Source organism: Triticum aestivum, chromosome 6D, assembly GCF_018294505.1.
Source record: "Triticum aestivum cultivar Chinese Spring chromosome 6D, IWGSC CS RefSeq v2.1, whole genome shotgun sequence".
Classification (NCBI taxonomy): domain Eukaryota; kingdom Viridiplantae; phylum Streptophyta; class Magnoliopsida; order Poales; family Poaceae; genus Triticum; species Triticum aestivum.
This window is the reverse complement of record NC_057811.1, coordinates 489,401,115-489,415,191: the sequence shown is the minus strand read 5'-3', so window position 1 is coordinate 489,415,191 and position 14,077 is coordinate 489,401,115. Positions and strand designations below refer to the sequence as shown.

Sequence of the window (14,077 nt, the reverse complement as noted above, 5' to 3'; positions counted from 1 at the left end):
CACCTTTCTTGATTGCGTTGGCTCGATGAAGACTAGATGATTACTCCCCCATAGTCCACTATGGGTGAGCCACTCTTCGGCACATCTTCACAAGTCCATTGTCACCACAATGGACGGCAAGCTTCAAGCACTTGATCTCTTTGTGATGCTCCACTTGAACTTGCACACGGCAATCTTGATGACGATCACCACTTGATGTCATCCTCTCCATGGGTTGAGTGATATCTTCCTCTTGACGCAAGCCCATGAACACGTACCTAACCCCGCATAGAACTCTCACATAGACCATGGGTTAGTACACAAAGCACAATGGTCAATGCTTACCATACCATGATCAACTTGATTCACTCTTGACTTAGTCTTGATCAACCTAGAATCTTTCCAACTCTCTTCATTTGGATGATGTCTTGAAGGTAAACATGAATGATCACACAATCTTCTTCTTCAAGACATGCTTGCAATAAGCTCAATTCTCACATGACCAATCTTTGGATAATTCCTTAATAGCACCTTGGTCAACACAAACTCTCCTTGAAACCAACACATGTACTCCAAGAAAAGCCTATGGACAAAACCTTCAAATATAACTCAAGGCAACCATTAGTCCATAGAGATTGTCGTCAATTACCAAAACCAAACATGGGGGCACCACATGTTCTTTCAAGTTAGTAGGAAACCTGGTTTAGCATACGTATTCAAACAGGACAACAAAATAGAAGAAAAAGAAAACATTCACTTCTAACAAAAGCAAGTCATCATCGAGTTTCAACATCGTCATGAGATTATAAGGCAACATCAAGTTTATTGAGTTCAAGGGACCACAAAAGATCATCACTTTACATTAAGCTCAGTTCTACGAGCGTGAACATGAGAGCAATTACAAAGAGTTGGAACATAATAAAGAAGAAAAAGGCAGACACAATGACAATATAGATGTTAAATCTACGAAGCTATAGTTATTAGTCATACTGAAAAGTAGCTCAATTCAATTGCCTTGTCGATCAACCTCATATGTTGTACTTCACATGAACCCGATGCAAATTGTCCGGGAAATACATGGCATAGAATGATTTCTGTATAGACTTGTGATTTCCTACCTTAGCTTTTTAAAGCTTATTATGGAGAGTGAGCGATGGTTTCCCCCTTTCAATTTTGAAGGCGAAGAAACACATTTGATGCTCTCTGATCCCTCCCGCCTTGACAAAGTCTGACAAATTGCTTTTTTTTGTTCCTCTTATGCGCCAAACCTGTCTCGTAACATCTCCAACGCTGAGACTGACCATCATGTCCTCGACTGGTTCATTGAGATGGTTCTTCTGATTATTTTTTGTTAAGTGGCAGGAGAAGTGCTGGAAAAGGAAACATCAATTGATCAGAGCCGGGTACTATGATACTCTACTTGTAAGAGGTCGCATATTTAAGGTCCTTACCATCCTTAGTCCAGGAGTGACCAGTGTCTTATTCATCCCACAAACATAATACTTGATGAGAGGGCTGGTTGAACCAATGTAAAGCGCGGCTTGCCACGCATTGCCTGCATAAGCGGTGGGCAACTGGAAATGAATAATTAAGTTGAAGATTGACACATTTCAAATAGTGTATGCATATTGCATAGGCAACTAAAATGATATATGCACATAGATATAAGCATGTAAATATTTTATTTACGATAAGGTAAAATTGTATATTCATAGCTCAACTTGAGATGCTGCAGTTCATAACTGATAGGGAGAGAAGTAATTACTGAGATTACCTAGGTAGAAGTTCAAAGTGGCATGCAACACAAATCGAGATAATGTAGCAAAGTCGACGTCGAGCTGAAATATTTGGATAAGTATATTCTGAACTCATCAGTTCCTCCCGGGTAGCACAAAATTTTAAACAACAAAAAATAACATACCCTGAAGCAACCGTGAAGTCAGATGTCATAAAACCCTGACCTTGTGCAATTGTTATGACAACAAGCAGGGTATAGAAACTTTTGTCATAATGTCCGGATGAAATGACCTGATTTATCTGTAGCGTCTTCCATAACCACAGTGGCAGTCCTTGCAGCAGGGGCAGGCGTCCCTCAGCAACATGGACGGGAGCACACACAACGGATGCTGATGATGCAGACATGAGCGCCGCCACTGCGCACTGCGGTCAACCTAGAGGAAAGGGATGATGCGACGACAAATGAGATGAGCAAACTTAATAATCCCTTACTATTGCAAAAAATGTATCCATTTCTATTAAATAGGAGGAACATCCAATTCCACCATGAAAGGAAAAGAGATAGATTCAGTTACATAATATGGCAGTGGGCGTAATCAAAAGATCAGTTAAAGGATGACATACTGATAAAATGACCTAATGATCATAGTAATCAACACAACGGAGTTCTTGGACTGTCTTCAGTTCGAACTAATCATGACTGCTGCTGGAAGCCTCTCTTTAGCAAGTTGAAGATCAAAAATTGTTCAAAAAACCGCATTTACCAAATATCAAGGATCGACACTTGCTAGTTTGAGTGTACCAAGTCAAAATTAATTAGTTATAGCTTGTTATACCATGTGATGTCTGGACCAAATATCGATGAGTAAATGGAAGAAAAAAACTACCTGACAATGCAATTACATACATGTATAGGAATGGTTTAATACAACACATTTAAATAACTGATATATTGAGCTAATCATTACTAATATGTTTTCACGTGAGTACTTTATGTTGGGAGAAATCTGAAGTGCAAAACTGAAAAGCCAGCTTTGGTATTTGCTATAATAATGGACCTATCAAGCATCAATCCTATATAGATGCATTCTCTCCCAATAAAAAAAGTGGTGTAAGAAAAAATGCAGTGTGCATAAACTGGGCAGAATGTGTAATTGGCCAACAACTACTTTGAGATAGTACTAACTTGTTTAGACAGACATCTTAATAACATTAAACCAAAAACTATTTCTCCTGTTTTAACGTACTGTGAAAATATATACTCACAAGAAATTAAGTTGTGTATAGCTGTTATACCAACTGAAAAAAGGATGCCTTGGTATAAACTATGCAAGCCAGATTTGATATCACAAATCACTTAGGCCAAGCTTGGCAGCGAATATTTTTTCAAAATCATGGTAAGCCAAAATCAGAGTATTATAACGCCTGGACAATGAATACTTTGGTTAATCTTAAAACGGAAGTACTACAATGGCTAGGCAAGGAATAGTTCAGTTTTTTAGAACGGTGGATTTCTCAATTCAGTTATAAGAGAAGGTCGATAACTCTTCTTAAAATGCCGAAAAGACTACAGTGCTATATATGCTATGTTGTATGAGTGTTGTGTATTTGTTGATGCCAAACACATCAAGGTATTTATAACACATTATGTTTTACTTCAATTGCAAATTATTGTACTAAAAGTCTAGAATTGCATAAAGCATGGTGAATAAGACATCACCAATAAGTAACTATTTCAAGTCATTTCTTTCAACACCCAACTCTATCGCTGAAAATACAAAGTGATTTGTGTATATATTAGAAACAAAACAGCCACAAATATCTAAATGAATCTCGTCTTAGATATGTCAAACAGATTGGTAAAAAATAATGTGCTTCAAAAACTTCAGTAGGCTAATTCTGAACTGTTTCTCGAAAGTGTATAAAACCAACATGAAGAAGTCCAAACATATGGAGCAAATTAGCCCGAAACGAAAATGAATCCTTAAATCAAAGCATGTGGGTTCAGTTCGAAATGGTCGAGTTCATTTTGAATAAAAACAAAAGTAAATCAGAAAATAGGATAGCCCAAGACACATACAGATTATAACAATTGATTTATTTTTCATCTAGAACAATTGAAAGAGCACACGACTGTTTGAAATAGCTTCTAGATAGGTGGAATTTTAATCGGTCTAGCTCAAGTTTTCAGCAAAGAACAGTGTAAGCTGCATAAATATTCAGTGGTATAGATTCTGCAGATCAATTATAGGATCTGAATTAGACTGCATGCTAATCGAATTAGCTTATCAAGAATGTCACATGCTTTCTTGGTTGATGTAAAAAATGGAGAAGTTAAATCACACTAACAGTACATTTATGCAATATAGGATCTGAATCAGAATTCTCTGTTTAAACTAACAACAGGACAAAGCGGAGGGATTTGTTTTCACTCTACCAGGACACACCCCTATGATAAAGCGGAGGGTATAACCTATGATATAAACACAATGGAGACACATCATGAACAATCACTTCATATCAATCTCTCTCTCACTCTCTCTCTCTCTCTCTCTCCCTCTCCCTCTCTCTCTCTGCATAATTCATACGACAAATCTGCCTAAAAGTTGCAGTAAGAAAAATTCATACGACAAGCAATTGATTCATACAACAATGGAGTCACGAAAGTTTCAGCAAGAAAATTGGATGGGCGTGGACAAGAAGAGCATAGCATGAGAGGGAGAGGGAGCAGAGAGATACCTTTCATGGCGTCCAGTAGGGTTGGAGCAGCGGCGACCCGGAGGAGTGAAGCGATGGTGTTCCCTTGCTTGTGTCTGCGCGCATTAGGGGGTGAGGGAGGGAGGGGAGCGGCCAAATCAAAACAAGCAAGCAGAGGGGGAGGGGGTAGAAGAGGGACCTTGCATTCTCATTCTGTGGTTTGGAGCCCCATGTCCATTTCCATGGAGAAGAAGCACATGGTTGCCCGTGCCGGTGCCGTGGTTGTTTATCATTTATATGAGAAAAACAGAGCATACTTCAGGTTTATGTGAACATCTACAGATTTTTTCCACAATAAGAGTTCAACAAGCTACCACCTTCAGCCTCCTAATTTATCAGAGAACATCATTTGTTTGTTTTGAGAAACCAGGAAAAGCAAAGAAACATTAGGCACATTTGAATAAACATGTCAACAAAATGGGTGATATAGATAGAAAAACAGCAAAAAGAAATTCAGTAAAAAGAAACACATGTATAGTCGATCAATATGTATTTCTAAAACTGATATATTATCTTGATAACATGTTTATTTTCTATCCAATGCTTGATTGTAGCATAAAATTACACCATGGTAAATTTGGAGAAAGACCAAGCTTCAGTTTCAGGCTTTAACCACTTGGTCACAAATTTCAGAAAAAGTAAAGACGACAGCCCAGTGGTCATGAGATGAATTGTGCCTACTAGTTCAGAAACATCAATACACCTAAACAGAGGAACTTACTTCCTAAGCCGGTGATGCTACTTTACCGATGCAACTGGCCCACATTGGTTCGTGTGCGAAGACCGCGTTGGTCCAGTCCTTGATCTTGTCTGCAAATAAAACGATCATCTCAGCCTATACCTTTCAGGTGACAAGATATTCTATACAAAGTCTGCACGCATTGGTCGCCCAAAACAGGAATGGAAACCACCTCCACCGTCGACGAGGATGAAACCACCTCCACGCACCCACAATGTCACTCTAGTTGTTTCTCTATTAAAATGTGAACCATCCAAAGATAACTTTTATTAAATCTTGCAGTGCAAATAGCAAAAGAGATGAACATCAGTGCATTATTAAACATAAGAGATGCATGTGAGTGCATTAATACCCAAACTAAAATTAAAACTGCACTTGTTACATGCTGCACTGTTTTAAGTGAAAAGAGAAACATGATACTATCTAAGCCACTTCCTTTCGATTCCACATGCCACTTCCTTCTAAGGTATAAACTGTACTAAAAGGAATAGATAAAACAATGTACATATATGATTGTGCATAATATCGGGGATACAGAATGAAACCCCACCGTCTCATGTTTTGCATGTAAATACATTGCCTGCACTAAAAGGAAGATAGAACAATGTGCATACATGAATGGTGTCGGTGGTTGTGCTGGTACGTGGTTCCACTTTGCCACCAGATGACTCATCGAGACCAACGACAAGTCCAGTAGTAGAAGTAGAATAAGGGACACGAATGTCACAGACAATAAGGCTGCAATTGGGTTTGCCATGATGACTACCCCATACCATATCCCCTTTCTCTTGCAGAATGCCACTAACAGAACAATACCCTTGATTTTAAATTCCCAAATTGGATTGAACACTATGAGTAAACTGATGAGAGAGACCCCCATGGCAGTCACAGGAGCAACTGATACTAACATCATATAGGTACCAGGTGCATAGGCAATTATGAAGCATGCTAACACCTTTCAAAAGTGCACTTCCTGCTCCGAAGGAATAGTGTGGGATCTCCAGAAAAGATGAGAGAAACTGTACCCATGGTTGAGAAAGCAAAGGCAATTGTGTACAGACGGAATAATCATAGTGCTGATTGCTGGAGAGCAGAAAAATAACACTGATTAAAGTCAGAAGAGGCTAAAACAAAACATGGTAAATTAATTGAGTAGAGAGGAGAAATTTGACCTTGAATTCGTACAGGGCGGCAAGTGCATATTGCAGCATATATAGTATAGCCCTTTCTCGAGAGGCCGGACCAAGTATCCATGGACGAATGAAACTACTTTTGTTGCCTTTTCTAGATCAGAGCATTGGATGGATTCTTCTCGAAGAAAAAGGAGATCACAATGTTGTGACCTGAACTCAGCAACATTGAGGTAGGAGCCGAGTAGATGGCGCACTGAAACTACAACCAAACCCCCAATAGGAGTCGTGTAAAAAATAATCATAAGTTACATTACTGAAAAAGTAAAACATATGTTTTCTTGTTTTGATCTTACACTGGAGATCATAATATAACAACACAATTATTTTACTTTCTCAACAGAATCATCTTTGATGAAAATGTCTATGCTTAAAGATCAATCTAATTACCCTTATAGCCCGCCCATGTGTCGCTGCATATTTATAAACTGCAACTTTGGTATGTCAAGCTCGAGGCACCATCCTGCTTGACAACGCTTAGCCCAGAACTCACTACGCAGCCTCCACAGTCCACACTGAACCACGGCAAGGCAACTAAGGATTATCCATGAGAGGTTCTAGACCGTTTCCTATGAATGAGTCTCTCTAGCCAATGGTAACATATACACCTAACTATCCAGAACAAAGCAACTAATTTTATGAATATGTATGATGCCAGTCAGCCATGCTCTAGTCTATACCAAGCTATCTATACAAAAACTTGTAATCACACAAGATAGAAACCAATCATCTGCGAAACTTGAACCCACGAACCACGAGGAAGAGAATTCATTGCGGGGGGCGTCGAAACCTCGAGGGAATCGGTGAGGCGCACGAGCAGGAACCCATAATGGACGCGAATTCGAAGATTGTTCTGGAGGCAGGATCCGTGCTCACCTTGGGCGCGGCGGTGGATGAGGAATCCTGGACGATTTGGTCGATGAGGAGGAGATGGACGAGCATCTCGTCGTCGCTGAACCACGCTGCCCCTCGAGCAGAAGCGCGCGCCAGATCGACGCAGCGCCAGCACCGTTGGGGGTCAGCCTCGATCCGCGGGGCCGTCACCACCGACACGCCAACGGGGACGCGCCGCTCCCGCCCGGCCCTGCAGACCGCCGGCTCGGAGGATTCGATCCGGTGAGGGACGAATCCACACAGGAGAGAGGGTGAGGGGATTTAGAGAGGGTTAGGGCCGGTGGAGATGGGGAGAGGGCGCACCACGGCAAGGGGGCGCGGGGCGGCGCCGGCGGCGGCGGTAGCTCTCCCTCGCGTGAAGAGGAGAGAAGCCGATTGGGAGCGTTGGGCTTTTATACCTTGTGGAGAAATTTCGAAAATGCCCTCGGCGGGGTATGGGAATTACGGCGGTGGCATGAGATCTTTTCGGTGGAGAGCAGACTATTCATTGCAGCAGTGTTTTCACTTTGATCCTACGGCCCATATCTTCCCAGAGCGAGATCCGACGGCCGGAAATCCATCAAGCGAACGCAACGAATGGCCGGATTCGTCTGAGCTCTGAGGAGGCTCGGGAGCTCCCTAGATACTTATTCCTGGATAGGCGACTGCATCGAGAAGGGCATGGTGGTCATGGAGTTCATCAGGACTGGTGAGCAGAAGGCATACATCCTGACAAAGGCTCTTGGTCACGTCCGACTCCAATAGTTGCGCGACAATGTCGGGATCATCAACATCCGACCTGTCCGACAGGGTTGAGGGGGGAGATTGTGGGTTTCATCCCTGTCTTCAAGGAACAACACCAAAACTTAGATGGTAAGTAAGTTAGGCAGGAAGTAGACTGGTGCAACGAACTTGACCGGAAGTATGGAAGGGACTTGACCGGAAGTTGCATTAGTTGTGCAAGTATGTAGTAGTTTCTAGTGTAGATAGGAATGCGCTATGTATATTCGTGGTAGTAGTCACGTAAGTGACATTCCCCGGTTCTATAAAGGACATGTATCTGTTCGCACATGAACACCTCACCGTGTACCTCCAACACCGAGGGTGATGCACCACAGCTCACATCGAAGAAGACCCGTCCAGACGTGCGGTACACAAGCAATCCGGTGGTTGCTTTTGAGGACCCGAATCCCCACATGCCCGAGAGGGTCCTCGTCTGGATGTACCGCAGCTATGGGTTGCCCTAGGTCAGTTTGCCCGCCCCTAGAGCGTCGAGGATCGCTGGCCCTCAACAGAAAAACGAACGTAGAATGAGAGAGAAGGAACAAGGGAGAGATGTAAAAACTATGGTAAAAAGTGGTAGAGGGTTTTGATTGTGTGTTGTTCAATCAGCTGTCATCTCTTACATATACATGAGGCGCCGGAATGCCCGAAACTTCTGACCTAAAACTATATCAAGTAGCCCTCTCTTGCACTGCACCTACAGGTCGCATATCGATTCGGATCGCGATGGTCCAAAAAGCAAAGTTGTAGATCTTGAAACGGAGAAAAAATCGTCTGTTGAAAATGTTTTCACCCGTGGTCGTCTTGAGGTTGAATTTGGTTCAGCAAATGTGCAAATAATGTTGAAACTCCAGTTTTCGAGGCGCACTGCATGCAAACTTTCTGTTTTGCCAGAACCTCCCCGGAAGTTTTGCCCTGAACTTCCGGGCTCAAAATACATTAAGTAGGTCCCTTTGAAGCTCCGTGCAAGTTGCATATGACCTCGGATCGCGATGACTCCAAAAGAGAATAAGCTCGAAGAGGTCAACAAAAGTCATGTTGTACAATTCATCATCGAAGTCATCTTAAGGGAGAAAATTGGCTTGCAAAATGGTAAAGTATAACCTTGACAGAACTTCAGCAGCACACTGTTTTGGCTCTCGAGATTGCATATGACCTTCGATGAAGATGACTCGAACATCAAAGTTGGTCTTTTCAATGACACGGAAATTTCATATGTTCAAAACTGTTTCATTTTGAGGCAATTTTAATAATATTTTTTCTTCCGTGCCAAAATCTGACGTCAACAATACTCATCTTCTAAAAAATCACTACATATGGGTGTGCGTGTGTTATACTGGGTGTGTGCAACGGCTTATTTTTGGGCTTCTTCTACTAGTATACAAGAGAGTTAGTCATTAGTTCAGAGATAACATCGTACATTCACACATTTATACTGAATTTTTTTTATTTCATCATAACACTTCCTACCACCAAATGTATGTCATTCTTACATTTTCAAGTGAGACAGTGGGGAAAAACATCACAGCAGTTTTTATAAACTAGAAAAAGTATTTTGTAGTTTATTTAACTTTTTTTGGTTTACATTGTTCCTTCAGCAAAGAAAGTCATTATAGTTAATTGTACCACAAAAAATATTGAATATATCACATTAGCCCACATATTAGTTCATGCACCTCAGTATATTATATGCTGTGTTTGTATGGGTCTTTTCCATAGTATCTTTATTTATCTAAAGAACTTGGTCGAGTGCTTTAGATTGTATGCACTACATTTGGGATGAACTTGATACAATATTCAAGAGTGTACGAGATGCTAACAAGTAGTTTATCCATTAGTAAGAGAGTAATTTATTCTATAGTAAAGAAACAAGTCGCTTATCACTGAATAACCGCTCTATGCAATAGTGGTGTATCCAGCAGGGTGGTATAAAAGCATCTCCAATAGAAGGTGTACATGCAAAAATAACTAACTTTTACATCATGAATGCCTAAAACGATGCTCCACCAGATGATGTAGATGCAAAAAAGAATTACATCACCTCCTCCAGGTGAAGCAAAATACAACACTTGGAAATGCAAATTTGCATCTCCAGCTCCCTGGAGATGTAAAAGGTAAGCCGCGTGCCAACCGTCCAACCGCCACTTCATTCCATTTCCACCTACCACACGACCGCTTCCTCTCTGTCGCCTCATTTGCACCGCCTTGCCGCCAGATCCGGCCGCTCCACCACCCCCGCCGCTGCCTGCCACCAAATCGGTTGCTTTTTCACCTCCGAATCGCCACCGACTGATTTGCGCTCCCCCCGGCGCCCCTAGATTCGATTTGCACACCCGCCGCCGCTTTTCCGCTGCCATACTCGAGCTTCTTGCGCCGCACAGCTGCCGCCCTGCCACCATCAATCGCCACCTTGCCGCTGCTCGGTTCACAACCGCGCAGCCGCCATGCCGCCCAAGAAGATCTCGAGGAGAAAGACCGGCTTCTTAGGGGTGCGGAAGAAGCCATCCGAAAACTTCAGCGTGGAGTTCCAGTGCGATGGCCATTGCAACTGGGTCGGCACGTTCGACTCCATCGACAAGGTGGCGCGTGCATACTGCATTGCCGTGTGGCATTTCGGTCGGCCGAGGCATGAAATGAACTCCCCGGAGATCGTGACTTAGGTCGGCACGGAGCTAATCAAGCCGAAGAATATTAACATTCAGTGGATGGACGAGAAGAACGAGGAGAAGAAGAGGAAGAAGAAGCCGGTGATTCTCTTTGCTCCCAGTGATTGTGATGAGGCGGAGATGGCAAGTTTCACACGGGAGGATCCAGAGTACTTCGAGGACGAGCACGAGTTCTATTGGAAGCACGAGGCCGAGTAGAAGAAGAAGGCGGTGAAGGAGGATGAGGCTAGCCCCTCCACGTTGGTCCCCGTCGAGTCTTTCTCGTCGGACTGGGGTGACTCGAAGGAAGGGTGCGATGACCCAACAAGGAGGAGTTCTGGGAGCAGTTCAAGAGCCCCAATGAGGAATTGTTTTATGTTTGATGTAGTTGAAGTAGTTATTTGAACTTGTAGTTGGCGTAGTAGTAGTTGATGGATGTAGTAGTTTGAACTATGTTTAATTATGTTTTAGTTAGAACTATGTTTAATTATGTTTAGTTTAGAAGTATGATTGATTCAAATGAACTTGCTATGTTTGAATTATGTTTGAAATGATGTAATAGTTGAACTTTTTTACATCTTCAAATACATCATGTGTTGCAATTGGAGTTTTACATCATCTTGGAGATGGGACTTTTTTGAAGATGTAAAAAGCACTTTTTGATGATGCAAATTATACAACACCTACTTTTACATCTCCAAATATACATCTTCTATTGGAGATGCTCTACAATGAAAAAGGGAAGCGCTAACATAAATTTATATTTTTCAGAAAAAATGCTTTTCCAATGCTATACATGCTAACGGAAAATTTCAGGGTGGTCAACCACCCTGTCCACCCATAGCTACAACTGGCCACTACTATTGCTCGTTGTTCGTACTCGTTTTATGGCCAAATATATTCATTGATCTTGGGAATAAAATAGTCTTGCATCGAAACATATGTGCTTCATACTTGGTATGGAAATCATATTGTCTGTCGTCATTCTATAGCATATTGAAAAATACCTAGTTGCCTCCCTCTATAAAAACAATGGACATATGTCACTCTACTCGCTCCCGGCGAGGCCATGGGCCCCGTATTCCTTGACCTACCACTCTGGCGGCGGGAGGGGTTGGGTACCTTGGATCTATATTACGAGGTTGTAATTGGGTCTCTTAGGATTATAAATTCGTTTCCAGTTGGAATGGCAGTGCCATGCAGATCAAGAACAAGGTTTTCCTGACTGTTGGTCCAACTCATGACCGGTGCAAAGGAGGGTGGTGGATCGTTTGGTAGCTGGAGTGGTGGATATGGGTGTATCCTTTTGTTATGCATGGGGTCTCCCAAGGTTTCTTCTAGCAGATTGGACGTTGTCGCTTCGTGTCCTCGTCCTCTTCCTCCTTCTCCAATCGGTGATGTTCGGCTAGCTTGTGAGGTTAGCTTCCTAGGATCTATCTAGCGAGATTTGGGGTGATCATCAAGCCGTCTTTGTCGGCTTCTTCTTCGAGACAACGGTCTATGTTTGAAACTGTTGTCATTGGCGCTTTCTAGCTCCGACTGGTGAGTTCAGCCCATTGTGTAACCAACGTTTCCCTAATTTTGACGGTGTTTTGGAGGTCTGGAGACGGCATCGAACTTCGCTCACAACGCGTTGTCATTGAGTGAAGGAGGGAAATGTAGTCAATTTCTCCAAGGACCCAGTCTAAAATTAACTTTTAATTTCTATAAATATGGCTTTGTAAGTGTTACAAAGAAATAAAGAAAGTAATCACAATTGTTCAGCACATGCATAGGTGTATCAAAATTCAAAGGCCTAGTGTTCAGTTTTTGGCCACCTTTTCGCATAAACTGAAAGTTGGCATATTGGTCAGCGCACGCGGCGTAATATGGTTTGCACGAGGTCTCTCCCGTTTGCATGAAAAGGCCAGGATAACAATATTCACTTATTGGTGTGGTAGTAGCTAGCAGCTCCTCCCTCATTTTTCGTTTGTTGGGCCCATCTCAGTTTAAAATTTTCAAGTTTTTTAGTCTCACCTTTATTTTTCCCTACAAGTAAAAGTCTCACATTTATTTCTTTTAGTTGCATGTTTATATTTTAAAGCACATTAAATTGATGCATGAAAATTAAAAAGGTAACATGCAACCTTACTGGCATTTTTATTAACATTTCTGCCATGTTTGGTGTATGCATGTGAGAGAGAGTGTACACTAGCATTTTACCAAGAACAAAAATATAGGTCCTCACTACCACAATACCCAAAAAATGCGGCGCATACAACAACCAGCGCTCCCGTGAACATTTCCACTGTCTCACCGCGGCTCGACTAGGCGTCGGCTGATTCCTGCAATAGACGTTGTCATCGATGCTCCCGCTGTAGACCCGAGCTCCACCGCCCATTCCTTCTGCTCATGACATTCGTCGTGACTCCATGATTGCGTTGAAAATTGGCACGCCTATTCAAGCCACTCCCAGCCCTGCCGCCCTACCGCCGCCTCCTGGTCGGCCACCGCCGGCGCGATCACCACCAAGGCGTGGCTCTCGGCTGAGCTCTTAATGCTCATGCATCGCGACACAGTCGGTCTTGCCCACTCTCCTGACTCCCCTCCATTCCTACCGTGTCTTCGTACACCTTCCCTAGGCATCAGTGGCCATCTCCAGTGTGGTGATCTCCGCCGACAAAAATAAAGCTCGGTGCCCGCTATGTGTTCGGCGAAATTCCTACAAGGTTTTTTTTTTGCTATTTCTTGCGATCTCGGGCTTGTTCATAACGGAAAATGTTCTATTGTATAGATGAGTTGGTGTGGTTTTGATCTCATATGATTTCTCCTGCTCCAAGGGGGAACATGAGTGAGATGAAAATGAGGACATTGCCATGATCATGTTGATCCACATGGAGAAAAACAAGTGGCCGAAACAAGGCGGTGCCATTGTGAGCCGTGAGGTGATTTGTAAGAGGGTAGACAACCATAATAGGCTTATGCACTTTCGGGTTGAAGTACAATTAGGTTAAATTTTGGATTGTTGATTGATGAACAATATAATAATTAAGTATTGTTTCTATTTATTTGTATGGGATTTATTTGACATGAGTCTCGTATTACTTAGGGCATTACATATGCAGAAATATGTGTGGTAAAAGTAGAAATTGAAACTTAGATATCCAGTTTTTAGGTCTGCTATAAAATCAGAAAAAAAATAGCTACCTAAATAGCTACCCAAGTTTCTAGTACTACGGGTAGGATTCCCCCTACGAGAGGGTGTTGTTGTCTCACAAGGTTTGTGACCATCTTTGCTTATCGGTCTATTGGAGTTGGTTGGTGATTCTGATGCTTGATTGACCACTCTTGTGCTGAGGAGGTGGCAGAGCTCGCTTAGGATTACCCCAACCTCA

The 14,077-nt window shown here is 42.5% G+C and overlaps 2 long non-coding RNA genes across 2 annotated transcripts; both read right to left on the bottom strand.

The window, feature by feature from the left end:
* Positions 1-1,193: 1,193 nt before the first annotated feature.
* LOC123142240 (uncharacterized) lies at positions 1,194-5,386 on the bottom strand. The gene is made up of 6 exons (XR_006470557.1): positions 5,195-5,386; positions 4,613-4,800; positions 4,456-4,529; positions 2,008-2,150; positions 1,431-1,534; positions 1,194-1,349 (listed from the first exon to the last, which is right to left on the bottom strand). It is a non-coding gene; the product is annotated as an uncharacterized lncRNA (long non-coding RNA).
* A 440-nt stretch (positions 5,387-5,826) lies between these two features.
* Positions 5,827-7,570, bottom strand: LOC123142239 (uncharacterized). The gene is made up of 3 exons (XR_006470556.1): positions 7,279-7,570; positions 6,385-6,604; positions 5,827-6,295 (listed from the first exon to the last, which is right to left on the bottom strand). It is a non-coding gene; the product is annotated as an uncharacterized lncRNA (long non-coding RNA).
* Between the last annotated feature and the right edge of the window lie 6,507 nt (positions 7,571-14,077).